The sequence below is a fragment of the Nannospalax galili genome, unplaced genomic scaffold (genome assembly GCF_000622305.1).
Source record: "Nannospalax galili isolate Female #2095 unplaced genomic scaffold, S.galili_v1.0 scaffold179, whole genome shotgun sequence".
Taxonomy (NCBI): domain Eukaryota; kingdom Metazoa; phylum Chordata; class Mammalia; order Rodentia; family Spalacidae; genus Nannospalax; species Nannospalax galili.
Window position 1 is genome coordinate 1,250,666 of NW_008342627.1, and position 13,240 is coordinate 1,263,905.

A 13,240-nucleotide genomic window follows, 5' to 3' on the forward strand; every position below is an offset into this window, starting at 1 on the left:
CACAGGCCATGGAGGAACGCTGCTTACTGGCTCGCTCCCCTGGCCCCTGCTCAGCCTGCTCTCTTATCCAACACAGGCCCACCTGCCCAGGGGTAGTACCGCCCACAGTGGGCTGGGCCCTCCCACATCATTCATCAAGAAGATGCCCCTCAGACATGGCCACAGGCCAGTCCAACAGAGGCAATTCTCCAATTGAGGCTCCCTCAGCCCAGATATGTCAAGTTGACACCAAAGCTATCTAGCACAATGGCCCACCCAAAATGAAAAGGAAGAAGTTCTTTTCCAATTTCATTTATTTGTTTATTTATTTATTTATTTTGGATGTGTATGAGTGTTTTGCCTGCATGTGTGTAAGTGTACCACCCATGTCGTACAATGCTCCTTGAGGTCAGAAAAAGGTGTCAGATCCCCTGGAACTGGAGTTAAAGACAGTTGTTAGCCACCATATGGGAGCTGGGATTCAAACCCAGGTCCTCTGCAAGAGCAGCCAGTGCCCTTAAACCACTGAGCCATCTCTCCAGCCCCCTTAGAAAGGTGCTCTTAAAGGATTTACTCCGTCACAATTTGGGATGCTACATCAACCTGTGCAACTACCTGATAGGACGGCAAATAGGCCTTGATGTCAGTGGCTGGCTGGGAGGCCAGAATAAAGACAGGGCTGGGCTTTCCGGACTCCCAGTGCTCACATTCACAAGTATTTCCGAGGATTTTAGGGCAAGAAGACACCTACCTACCAGCCTTGAGGATGTGGGTTTGGCGGTGATTTCTGCTTTGGGCCATCCATCAGGGTAGCTTAAATTCAAATTTAATTAAAATAAGATAAACCGGCTGGAGATATGGCTCAGAGGTTAAGAGCACTGACTGCTCCCCAGCAGAGGACCCAGGTTTAGTTCCCAGCATCCACATGGCTGTTCACAACCATCCTAAGTCCAGTTCCAGGGGATCCCACCCTCTGTTCTGACCTCAGCAAGCAGAGCACACAGGTGGTGCACTTGCATACATGCAGGCAAAGCACTCACACACGTGAGAATAAATAGAAAGAAAGAAATAATAGAAGTTTTTGAGAAGCAACTTTGGGAAGGAAGAGTTGATTTGGGCTTGAAGCTTGTAAGGGATATGATACAATCCATCATGGTGGGCAAAGGACAGTGGGTAGGCAGGAAGCGGAGAGCAGATGAGCCCCCCCCAGTCACACACTTCGTCCCGCGAGACCCCAAACAACCCCACCAGCTGGAGACCAGGTATTCAAACTCCTGAGCCTGTGGGGGACATGTGATCCTCAAACCACAACGGAAATGGTAGTTTCTGGATAGAAAACAAAGCAGGCAAGCTTCTTGCCCTTATATGGGTAGGTGGAGCCATGACTCCAGAACAGAAATTCGTGGGAAAGCGGAACAGAGAGCAGAGGGATGCAGGACGGGCCCTGAGAGCGTGCAGTGAGCCTTGGCCCAGTCAGAGCCCAAGGGCTCCCTCCAGCAGGGAGAAAGAAGGCAGAAGAGGTCTCCAGGGCCGCTGCTGGCCCAGGGGCTGCCACCCAGCACGGGTCGGCTATTTGCAGTTGCCGCCATGGCACTAGCCAACATCAGTGTGTGGGAGGCTGCAGGACCACAGGGACACGAAATTTGCCACCCCTCAGGGCCACCGTTCCCTGCTTTGCCCAGATTCATATCTCCTGGGCAACAGTGCTGTGCTGACGTCAGGGTTAAAAATGGAACGAGGCTAACGAACATCTGTAATGGAGATAAAAAATAATTCGGGATTCAGCCTGTATATTGCACATGCAGGTCAAACGGGCCATGCCGGTGCCAGCAGCTCCAGTGTGTTGGGAAGAAAATGCATGCAGACTCAGCTAGGATATCAGGGGAAAGTTTGCATTAGGGTTTGCTTCAGGGTATCTGGTGTACAGGGACCGTGCTCCACAAAGCAGCTGAATCCCAATTCTCTAAAGAGGAAATTACTTTAAAAACTGGGTTTGCTGGATAGCTTTAGTGTCAATTTGACACACCTGGGTTGAGGAAGCCTCAATTGGGGAATCGCCTCCATGGGACTGGCCTGTGGCCATGTCTGTGGGGCATCTTCTTGATTGTTGAGTGATGTGGGAGGGCCCAGCCCACTGTGAGTGGTGCCATCCCTGGGCAGGTGGGCCTGTGTTGCATAAGAAAGCAGGCTGACTAGGGGCCAGGGAGCAAGCCAGTAATCAGCGTTCCTCCATGGCCTGTGTTCCAGCTCCTGTCTCCAGGTTCCTGCCCTGAGTGCCTACCTTGGGCTCCTGGATGAACTGTGACCCTGGAGATGTAAGACAAATAAACCCTTTCCTCCCCAGGTTGGTAGTGGTCAGAGTGTTTTGTCACAGAAATGGAGAAACAAACTAGGACACTGGGCCTGGGGGTGTAGCTCAGTTGGTGGAGCGCTTGCCTACCATACAGGAACTATGGGCTCCATCCCCAGCATGGCATAAACTAGGCATGGTGGCGCACACCTCCAATGCCAGCACTTTGATGGAGGCAGGAGGATCAGAAGTTGAAAGATCATCCTTGACTATATAGTAAGTGCAAGGCTAACCTGAGCCACATGAGACTCCATCCCAAAAATAAATAGAAGGGGTTTGGAGACATGTCTCAGTGGTTAAGAGCACTGACTGCTCTTGCAGAGGGACCTGGGTTCGGTTCCCAGCACCCACATGGTGGCTAACAACTGCCCATAACTCCAGTTCCAGGGGATTCGATGACCTCTGTGGACATTGCAAGACACAGGTACACTTAGGTACATGCAGGCACAACACTCATACACATAAAGATAAATAAATAATAAATATATAAATAAATGGAAGGAGGGAGGGAGGAGGGAAGTAAACGGAAAACGGGCTCTGAAGAGGCTTCTCCTTCTGCCTCTGCGTGGGCCCTTCCCAGACTCAGGTCTCAGATCTCTCTCTTCAGCAAACTCATCCATGAGACCATCACCTGCTCATCAGTAAGCAGAAGAGTGGAGACAGAAGGCCAAGAGGGAGAGACTTTACTCTGGCCTTGAACCTGGACCTGCTACTTCTGAGAGTTAACTGCTGAGCAAGCACAGTGCTTTGGCACAGGGGTCCCTTCAAGCCAGGGCTGCAGACTCAGCACCTGCACAACGGCCGGCAGCTGACAGAAGGGAGCAGGGTGGGCTGGGAAACTTTCCTGGTAAACTGGGCTCTGTGCCTTCCTTCCCTGACCCACAACTGTCCCTTTCTTTTTTTTTTTTTTTTCCTATTTTCACCTATAACTTTTTAAGCGAGCTGTATTTTCACGTGAAATGTGGATAACCAACATCGTGAGCTAACACAGCTGCGAAGAAGATCTGATCTTCGGCCGGCTGAAACGTGCTAGTCTCACAGCTAAAGAAAGAGGCTTGTTGTGAAGATGGGTGGCCAGAAGAAATGCACAGTGAAAAGAGGGACCTGGAGTGAACAGAGGGGGGTGTACTGTTGGGACAGTGAGCGCATCCTCCGCCAGGTGAGCATCCTCTGCTGGTAGTGCAGCTCACTGAGCCCTGGGTACAGAGGTGCCTGCATCACATGAGTGACAGTTGTGACCCACTAACCCCCTCACTTGGGTTTGGTGCTCACCAAGCTGCTTCCGTTTTTACTTTAGCTTTGCAGGACGACCCCAAATGAAGACCACAAATGTTAGCATCCAGTTTGCACTTTTCTTTGGGGTCTTTTTACCCTAACTGCCTAGCCAATTCCTACCTCCTATTCTTATCACACCATCCTCTGAAGGGATTACCAAAATTGCCAATAGGGAATTGGGACGCAGACTGCTCTGGCTTCTTCCATGCTGAACAGGGACGCAGGGTGAGGCAATTGGAGTACCCCTTCAGTGGGTCTATCTAAGAGACTCCCAGATTGCATAACTCTTCTCTAAGGGGAAAAGAAAGTCTTTGAATTATGAATAGGAGATGTGAAGAAGTAAAGGCAAGAGTAGTTAGCATTACAAGTTCACTTTCTAAAATAAGTAGGCATGCTGATTTTACAAATTAATTGCTTCTGATTTACCTACCCCCTAGGTCCTCATCACCTAATACATGATGCTTCATTTGAATGTGGTGGTCTTCCCTACATCTGTGGGGAGGCACAGAGCTGTCTGTTTATAGTCAAAACCTGAAATTACTCATTTCTCCAGGGAACCTTGGCTTTTGAATGGGAAATGGTATTTAAAGGCCACAAGCTGTGTGTGCCCTGGCCTTTTCAGTGGACACAGCTAGGAACAGCAGATTTCTGGAAATGTTTTAAAATCACAGGCTCATACTGATATTTCCAATTCAAATTTAGCATTAAAGGAAAGTGTGTGTGTGTGTGTGTGTGTGTGTGTGTGTGTGTGTGTGTATGGAGAGTTTATCTTTAACATTATCATAGTTATATACTTTCTCTTTCTCTTGTAATATATAAAATATTTTCAAAATAATACTATTACTATTATAGTTAACAATAAGACTAGTTGGGGCTGGAGAGATGTCTCAGCAGTTAAGAGCACCGACCACTCTTGCAGAGGACCTGGGTTCTGTTCCTAGCACCCACATGGCAGCTAACAACCATCCAGAAGTCCAGTTCCCAGTAATTTAACATCCTCTTCTGGCCTCCACAGGCATCGCATGCATGTGCTGCACTTAATAACAACCGTCCTTACTTTGCATATTTGCATTTTTTTTTTTTTTTGCCTTTTTTGAGATAGGGTCTCCCTATAGCCCCAGGCTGGCCTAGAACTCACAGGGATCCGCCTGTCTCTGCCTCCAGAGTGCTGGGATAAAGGCGTGCGCCACCACGCCCAGCAGAGAATTGCATTTTTACGAGAGCATGGTAGGGCTGGGGTTGCAGCTTGGGGATAGAGCACTTGCCAGGATGAAGCCCTTGGAGGCTGGTCCAATGGAACGGATTGAAGAGAAGGACAAAACTAAAAAAAGACCAGTGAGGAGTGGGGAATCTTCTCCAAGAGGCACGAATTGCAGTGCTCAGAATTGTAGTGTGGCCAACCAAGTGGCGTGGGATCCTCAGAACAGGGATGCAGAAGCAGCGGGGGTTAGAACAGAAGCGGCGGCAGCATGGTGCCCAGGTGGGCATCTGAGAAGCACTACAACTGTGGTGCACAAAGCCCCATGTTTTCTACGGGGTGTGCACAAGTGAGGGTGTGCCCACAGGACCCAGAAGGGGAGCAGAGGCTGAGCTCAGTAGGGAGGAGAGTATGGCTTGTGTCTGAGGCGTGAAGGAAGTAGCTACTTCAAGCACTGAAATGGTCCGAAATTACCTTGGTGTGAGGGAAGGCTGCAGCCAAAGGCTTGGTCAGCCTTCTTTACAAAGCTTCCTGCACCCACCCTCCCTTTCTCTTTCTACTGCCATGAGCCCCGCCCCCCCTTTAGTTTGTGTACAATTCTCTTCCCTTATGAAAAAAAAAAAAAGCTATTTTAGGGGCTGGAGAGATGGCTCAGTGGTTAAGAGCCCTGGCTTCTCTTGCAGAGGACCTGGGTTCAATTCCCGGCACCCACATGGAAGCTAACAACCATCCATAACTCCAGTTCCAGGGGATCTGATGCCCTCTTCTGACCTCTGTGGGCACTGCATGACATGGATGCACTTACACACATGCAGGCAATGCATTCATACATAAAAAATAAAAATAACAGATAAAAAAATTTTTAGGTTATGTGTGTATCTCTCTGTGTAACTGTAAGCACATGTGTGTGTGCCTGCACCTGACACTGGAGGAGGGTCCTCCTCTGCCTATTCCTCCGAAACAGCTTGGTCTCAGTTGGGCTTCAAGCTGGGAAGCTCTAATGACCCTTCTGTTTCTACCCCTCAGAGCTGGAATTTGATGCATTCATGGGGACACCTGGTTTGTTACATGTGCTGGGATCCAAATTCCCATCCTCAGTGTTGCAGGGTAAGTGCTCTAAGCCACTGAGCCATCTCTCTAGTCCTACTTCTAGTTTTATATACACATATATATTATGTATGCTTGTGTGTACAGTGTGTATGTGTTCAAGTGTGAAGGCTGGTTCTGGGGCTCAAACTCAGGTCCTCAGGCATGCACTCTCCAGAGCTTCTACCCATGAGCCACCACGCCAGGACAATTCTCTTCCTTTTTATTTGTATTTTCCATTTTTTTTTTCTCATTGCAGCTGGTTTGTTTGTTAGTTTCTTTGTTTGAAGCAGGGTCTCCCTGTAGCCCCAGCTGTCCTGGAACTCACTATGTAGACCAGGCTGGCCTTGAACTCACAGAGATCCGCCTGCCTCTGCCTCCCAAGTGCTGGGACTACAGGCATGCGCCACCACGCCCGACTCTTTTTATTTGTATTTTAAGATATTTTTCCTTCTGGTGATTCAGTGCCCTCTCTGGGATTGTCAGAACTAGAGTTCTGGTCTCTGAAGGCATTGCACACACAGAGGGGGTGGGGGGAGAGGGGGAGAGAGGGGGAGAGAGAGAGAGAGAGAGAGACGGGGTGGAGAAAATGAAGGAAAAGTAAGTGCTATCAGTCCAGCAGTCCCCCCCAGCATTTGAATGGTTGCCATCCATCCTTCATGGAGAGAGGGGAGAGAGAGAGAAAGAGAATGAATTAGTAGACAAGCTCATGTGGCCCAGCCTTGAACTCACTATATAGACAAAAATGACCTTGAACGATGATCTTCTACCTCCCAATTTCTAGTTTTAAAAAGAAGAAACTTTTACTGTCGCTCAATCCCATGACCACGTTATAATTTTTTCCATGTTGTAATTTTTCTTTTTTTTCTAATGAAGAGATACTATGGGAGAATGCTTTTCTAATTTCCAGAACAAATTCTATAGCATATTTCTATTTTTAAATTGTTAAATGTAAACAGTATGGCGTGGGCCGTTGGTCTACTTTGAACCTGGCCACGGCATCATTTTAATGACCTGAGTCCTCCACTGCCTTCTGTTATGTTGCTTCCTTTTTTTTTTCCTCTCTTCTCCCTGTAGCCCCAGCTGGCCTGGAACTCATTATATAGAGCAGGCTGGCCTCTGAGAGATCTGCCTGCCTCTGCTTCCTGAGTGCTGGGTCAAAGGCAAGCACCACTTTCGTACATCATCCAGGTCCTCTCTTTCCCACCAGGTCCTTTATCTCTTTCTCAGCAAAGGTTGTATATGGGTTCATCTCTACATTTTACATGGTGTTTATTTTAAAGCTTATCAGGCATATGATCTTGTCATGTCTACAGGGCACTGGACAAACTTGGCTCTTTATCATTCCCTACTCTGAACTTTGAGCTTGGATGTGTGAGAGAGCTAGATTAACACTAGACTTACAGAATTTGGGGCAGGAGAGTCTCAGGACTGGCAGACTCTGGCTGGGGTCCACTGTCCTCTTAATCTGCAGCTGATTGTGTGCTGGTTCAAGGGACTTTGGAAAATGGACTGTTATTTTGTTTATTTCTTACTACAGCAAAGGCCTGTTTCCTAGTTATGTCTCATCTTGGCTACAGGATAGTGTTGCTTTATCTCAGTGTGCTCTTTACATTGGGACCTATGCTGAACAATCTGCCTTGATCTGGACGACCTCTGCTTAGGCAGAGAGAGATCTGTGGCAGGATCTTATGATGACTCTTACAAAGCTTTCACTTGGAAGTGTTCTCCATCAATCCCTGTTTGACTATTTTTCTTTCTTTCAATTTTTTTTGTCAAAGCAAGTGACCTGCTCATGTCTGATGTCAATGGACCAAGCGTGGTTTGTTTACATGGACCCTGAACCTTCATGAGCAGTAATGGAAATCACTTCATTCCACATTCCTGCAGGTATGTGTGTGTGTGTGTGTGTGTGTGTGTGTGTGTGTGTGTGTGTGTGTGATACATGTGTGATCTTTATGAAGTAGCTGGGATTTTGCAGAGCAAAATTATAAACTTGATTTTTTTCATAGTTTTTTGAGTCTCTCTTGATATCACTTGGATCCAAAGCAGACCTGAAAGCTTTTCTTTACATCTGGAGAAATTATCGCACAGTCTCACCTTTGTGGCTTTAAAAGCTCATTGGCCCAAACCACCTACTTAACCTCTCAGTCAATTTAAAGCTCCTCGTCTCAACTTTGTCTCTCAGGAGGACCTGGGTCTGGGCCTTTCCAGTAGGAGGTTCGATGTTCAGGAGCTGGAGGAAGGAGGACCCAGAGTTCAAGGTCATCTTTGGCTACATAGTAAGTTTGAGGCTAGCCTCAAAAAACAATCAGCATTATAAATAAAAAAGCACAGACCTGTGAAAAAGACACAATGATAGAGAACTCAAAATTATGATTAACAGGAATGAAAAGAATTACAGACACAGGAAAGCAGCCATGAACACTCCATTGCCACCTACCCCTAGGCACCCATGGTGACAGCATGGGAAAAGTGAGCTCAGAAAGATCTCACTGCTCAGAACTCAGAGCCATTTCTGATTTTACTTTGACTCAGCTTTATCTACTATTAATCTTATATGAAAAAGAAAGAAAAAAAGAAATCCAGAACCTCAAGGAGTAGTTTTAGTGAGAGATGGCTCAGCAGTTAAGAGCACTTGCTGCTCCAGAGGACCCAGGTTCCCAAGACCCACATCAGCTCACAAGCACCTCCTACTTCAGCTCCAGGGGATCCAACACCCTCTTCTGACTTTCATGACCATTGCACATGAAAGATGTACCGATACAGACACACATACGTACACATAATTTAAAGACTTTTTTAAAAAGAATAATGCTCTAAATCTTGGCTTGACTTAGAGCACATGGAAAACAGATCCAAGTTTGGCTTCTGACTGAATCCCAACTCAAAATCACCGGCGCATTTAAGTTAGTCATTCGAAGGCAACCCTACAGGCTTGCATCTTTGTGTGGATAATGAGTCATCCCACCAGGAAGTCTGAAGCCTGTGTGTGAGGCTGTTTGCTGGCCCTGGATAACTCTGGCTGCTGCAACATCATGTTCAATAGTGTTAATTATAAGGGTGTAAGAATAGGAATAAACAGAACAACAACCAGCCAAATCTGAGCATGGTAAGAGTCCTTGTTAGAGATAAGCCGCTGAGATCATCAGCCAGCTGATGAAGAACAGGCTATTTTAATTGACTTGATACTTGATAATAAAAATCACTTCCCAGAATTTTATTATGAAATGTTACAAATGTGCCAAGTGCTGGCTCAGTCATGTGTTCATCGCCCACTGGCTATTGATTAACATTCTGCCATGCCTGCTTTATTAGATGACTACATACCTGTTCATCTTTCCACATACCAATCCACATCATTTATTTGTTTTTTTGAGACAGGGTTTCATGTATTCCAGGCTGGCCTTGAACTCCCTATGTCAGAGGCTGACTTGAATGTCTCATCCTTCGCCTTCTGAGTGCTGGGGTTACAGGCATCATCCTAGTTTGTTTCTCCATTGCTGTGACAAATCACTCTGACCAGTACCAACTTGGGGAGGAAAGGGTTTATTTGTCTTACATCTCCTGGGTCACAGCTCATCAGGGAGCCCAAGGTAGGAACTCAGGGCAGGAACCTAGAGGCAGGAGCTGGAGCACAGGCCATGGAGGAATGCTGCTTACAGGCTTGCTCCCCTGGCCCCTGCTCAGCCTGCTTTCTTTTTTTTTTTTCTCTTTCTTTCTTTCTCTCTTTCTTTCTCTTTCTTTCTTTCTCTTTCTTTCCCTTCCTTCCTTCCTTCCTTCCTTCCTTCCTTCCTTCCCTCACTCCCTTCCTTCCTTCCTTCCTTTCTTTCTTTCTTTTTTTCTTTTTTTTTTTCTTTCTTTCTCTTTCTTTCTCTCTCTCTCTCTCTCTCTCTCTCTCTCTCTCTCTCTCTCTCTCTCTCTTTTCCTTGACTTGCCACCACTCCCAGCCCCAATTTCTCATTCTTTTTTTTTAAATTAATTTATTTTTTATTTTATGTGTATGCACGTATTGCCTGCATGTAGGTAAGTGTACCCATGTTGTGCAATGCCCGCAGAGGTCAGAAGAGGCTGTCGGATCCCCTAGGACTGGCGTTACAGACAGTTGTTAGCTGTCATGAGGGTGCTGGGATTCGAACCTGGGTCTTCTGCAAGAACAACCAGTGTTCTTAACCACTGAGCCATCTCTCCAGCCCCAATTTCTCATTCTTAATACTCATCGACTATATAGCTTTTCTTTTTTATAACAGCTTATAAAAGGGGTGCACTATTCCTGGAGGTACTGCAATACCAGGTCAATGCGTGGAGTGGACGGAGCAAGCTCCTATGCCAACTCCTAGTTCCAAAAATCCATTTAATATATTGTCCTTGGATAGAGGATGTATCAGATATTAAACTGCTAAGAACAGATACTACACTTGATCTTAGCCAAAAGGCCGAGAAGCGATTCAGCCTGCTTTCTTATGCAACACAGGCCCACCTGCCCAGGGGTGGCACCACCCACGGTGGGCTGGGCCCTCACTCAACAATCAAAAAGATGCCCCACAGACATGGCCACACGCTGGTCCTGCGGAGGTAATTTCCCAATGTCAAGATGACATTAAAGCTATCCAGCACAGTCGTGTACATCATACCAAATAACTTAGAGCTTATGCACACTAGGCAAATACTTTCTCAACTGAGTCCAGAGGACCAAGTTCCCAACCCCATTTTATCTTTTATACAGTTAAGCTGCAGGGCCCAGCAAAATGGCTCATCAGGTAAAGGCACTTGCTGTCAAACCTGATGACCAGAGTTTGATCCCTGGGACCCATGTGGTAGAAGGAGAGAACTTTCCAAAGTTGACCTCTGACCTCCACAAAATGCTGGGACACACACTTGTACACATAAACTGAAATGCATACATAAATAAATATAAGAACTTTTTTTGGCTTGAGAAAGTTTGCTTTATTATTTCAATCTGACAAAAACTTCCAAACATTATAAATCTATTCTTTTCTGATGAAGAGCTAATTGAGGGATTTTTTAAAATTTCTGCTCAAATTTTTTTGCTACTTACTTTGGATTTAATTTTTTTAATTTATTATTTTTATTTTATGTGTATGAGTGTATTGGCTGCATGTATGTGAGTGCACCCATGTCATGCAATGCCCAGGAGGTCAGAAGAGAGCTTCAGATTCCCCTGGAACTAGAGTGAAGGACCGTTTGTAGCCACCATGTGAGTGCTGGGAATCGAACCCTGGTCCTCTGCAAGAGCAGTCAGTGCTCTTAACCACTGAGCCAACTCTCCAGCCCTGGATTTAATTTTTAACATGATATTTTATCAATTATTTGAGAACTGTATACTATATTTTGATCATATTCACCCCTATTCTTCTTGGCTCCACCTCCAACGTCTCCACCTCCTCACAACTTCATGTCTTCTTTCCTGTTTGTTTTTAAAATAACTCACTGACTCCAGTTTGTGCCTCCTGTATTCTCGTGGCTGTGGAGCTGTTCCTAGAGCATGGTCCACCTATGGGGGCCACGCCCTTAAAGAAGACTGATTCTTTCTCCCCCAAAAGCCATCAACTGCCCACAGCTCTTCAGTTGGGGCTGGGGGCTCACAAGCCCTCCCTGCTCCATGCTGGAACGGTGACTAGCTGGATTGCCTGTGGGCAACCACAGCTGCCGTGGGTTCATGAGTACAGCTGTTGGTTCTGCCAGGTCCAGAAGACTGTTTTGCTCTGGTCCCCCCCAACCTCTGGATCTTACAATTTCTGCTCCCTCTGGAGTGATGGTCCCTGAGCCTTGGGAGGGTGGACTGATATTGATATCCATTTGTGGCTGAGCACTCACTCCACTGACACATTCTGCACTTCGAGCAGTTGTCAGTTTCTGCATTAACCTCTGTGTATTTCACAAAGAAACTTCTCAGATGAGGTTTGAGAGCTGCACTCATCCATGGGTAGAAAGAGGAATTCAGAGAGAAGTCTGATACTGTTTATTTAGCAGAATAATAGTAATGGTTTATCTCTGGGACCTTTGAGCTCCAATCATGGGTTCTTGGCCAGATTTACAGTACCAGCATACGTGTTCCCTCCTGTGGAGGGAGCAGGCCTTAAATCTAGTCGGAAAGCAGTTGGCTACCCTCATAGCGTTCATGTTACTGTTGCATCCATGAGCATATCTTGCTATGCCAGTCATTATTAAAGTGCACAGCATTCACAGCTGGGTATGACTGTTGATACTTTTCCCCCAGCAGCCTACACAGCACCTTCTGGTACTATAGAAGCTGGCCAGCCGGGGGAGGCTTCCTGGTCAGTGTCCCATGACCAAAGTGTGTGGTTGCAATCATCAGTATATCTTGCCTCTAAATACTTTAGCCTGTCACTAACTAGGGTTCAATATTGCTTACAGGTTTTCTGTTTGTTTGTTTGTTTGTTTGTTTTTTGGTGTTTTTGAGACAGGGTCTCCCTGTATCCCCAACTGGACTGGAATTTACTATGCAGACCAGGCTGGCCTCCATCTCACAGAGATTCTCCTGCCTCTGCCTCCAGAGTGCTGAGATTAAAGGCATGAGCCACCACACCTGGCTTTGCTTAAGGTTTAAGGTAAAAGTACAAATCTTAATTACACTGTTTGAAGAGTATCAACAAAAGTGTGCACTGGGAACACTGAGCTTTGATCTCCGGCTAAAGTGAGAGGGACAATGTGCCACCTCAAGAGAGGACTTTATTAAAATTCAGAGTTGTTTCAAAAGCGTAGCTTCAAAGGCCACCTGAAGGATGTAAGGGCTAGTCACTAACCCACTCCATTTCTTCAATAAATATACTAGTAAGTCAGGTATAGTGAAAAGAAAGAGGCAAGAGAGAGAGGGAGGGAGGGAGAGAGGGAATGACAGAGGGAAGGAGAGAGGGAGGAAGGGAAGGAGGGAAGGAGGGAGGGCAGGTAATATATGAGCAATAGAAAATTGTAGAAATAAACTGGGCATGGTGCCACAGGCCTCTAATCCCAGCACTTGGGAGGCAGAGGCAAGCAGATCTCTGTGAGACTGAGACTAGCCTACTCTGCGTAGTAAATGCCAAATCAGTCAGGGCTACACAGTGAGAAAGAGAAAGAGAGACATAAAGAGAGAAAGAGAGAGAGAGAGAAGGAAAGAAAGAGGAAGGAAGGAAAGAAGAAAGAGAGGTGGGGGAGGGTGATATGGCTCACGATGCTGGGAATTTGAATTCTGCTCTTTTCCGTTGATCCCTTGTGGAGGGATGTCCTAGCTCAGGGCATCCTCTCTGGCTGTGAACCCCCATGTTGCACACAAGCAGCGGCAGAACTGCAGTTTGGAGTTCAGAACTGACAGTGGCTGAAGAGGTGGG

The 13,240-nt window shown here is 46.5% G+C and overlaps 1 non-coding gene across 1 annotated transcript; it reads right to left on the reverse strand.

Moving 5' to 3' along the window:
• Nucleotides 1–10,145: 10,145 nt before the first annotated feature.
• On the reverse strand, nucleotides 10,146–10,336 carry LOC115071335. Its single transcript, XR_003850423.1, has one exon. It is a non-coding gene; the product is annotated as a U2 spliceosomal RNA (small nuclear RNA).
• Between the last annotated feature and the right edge of the window lie 2,904 nt (nucleotides 10,337–13,240).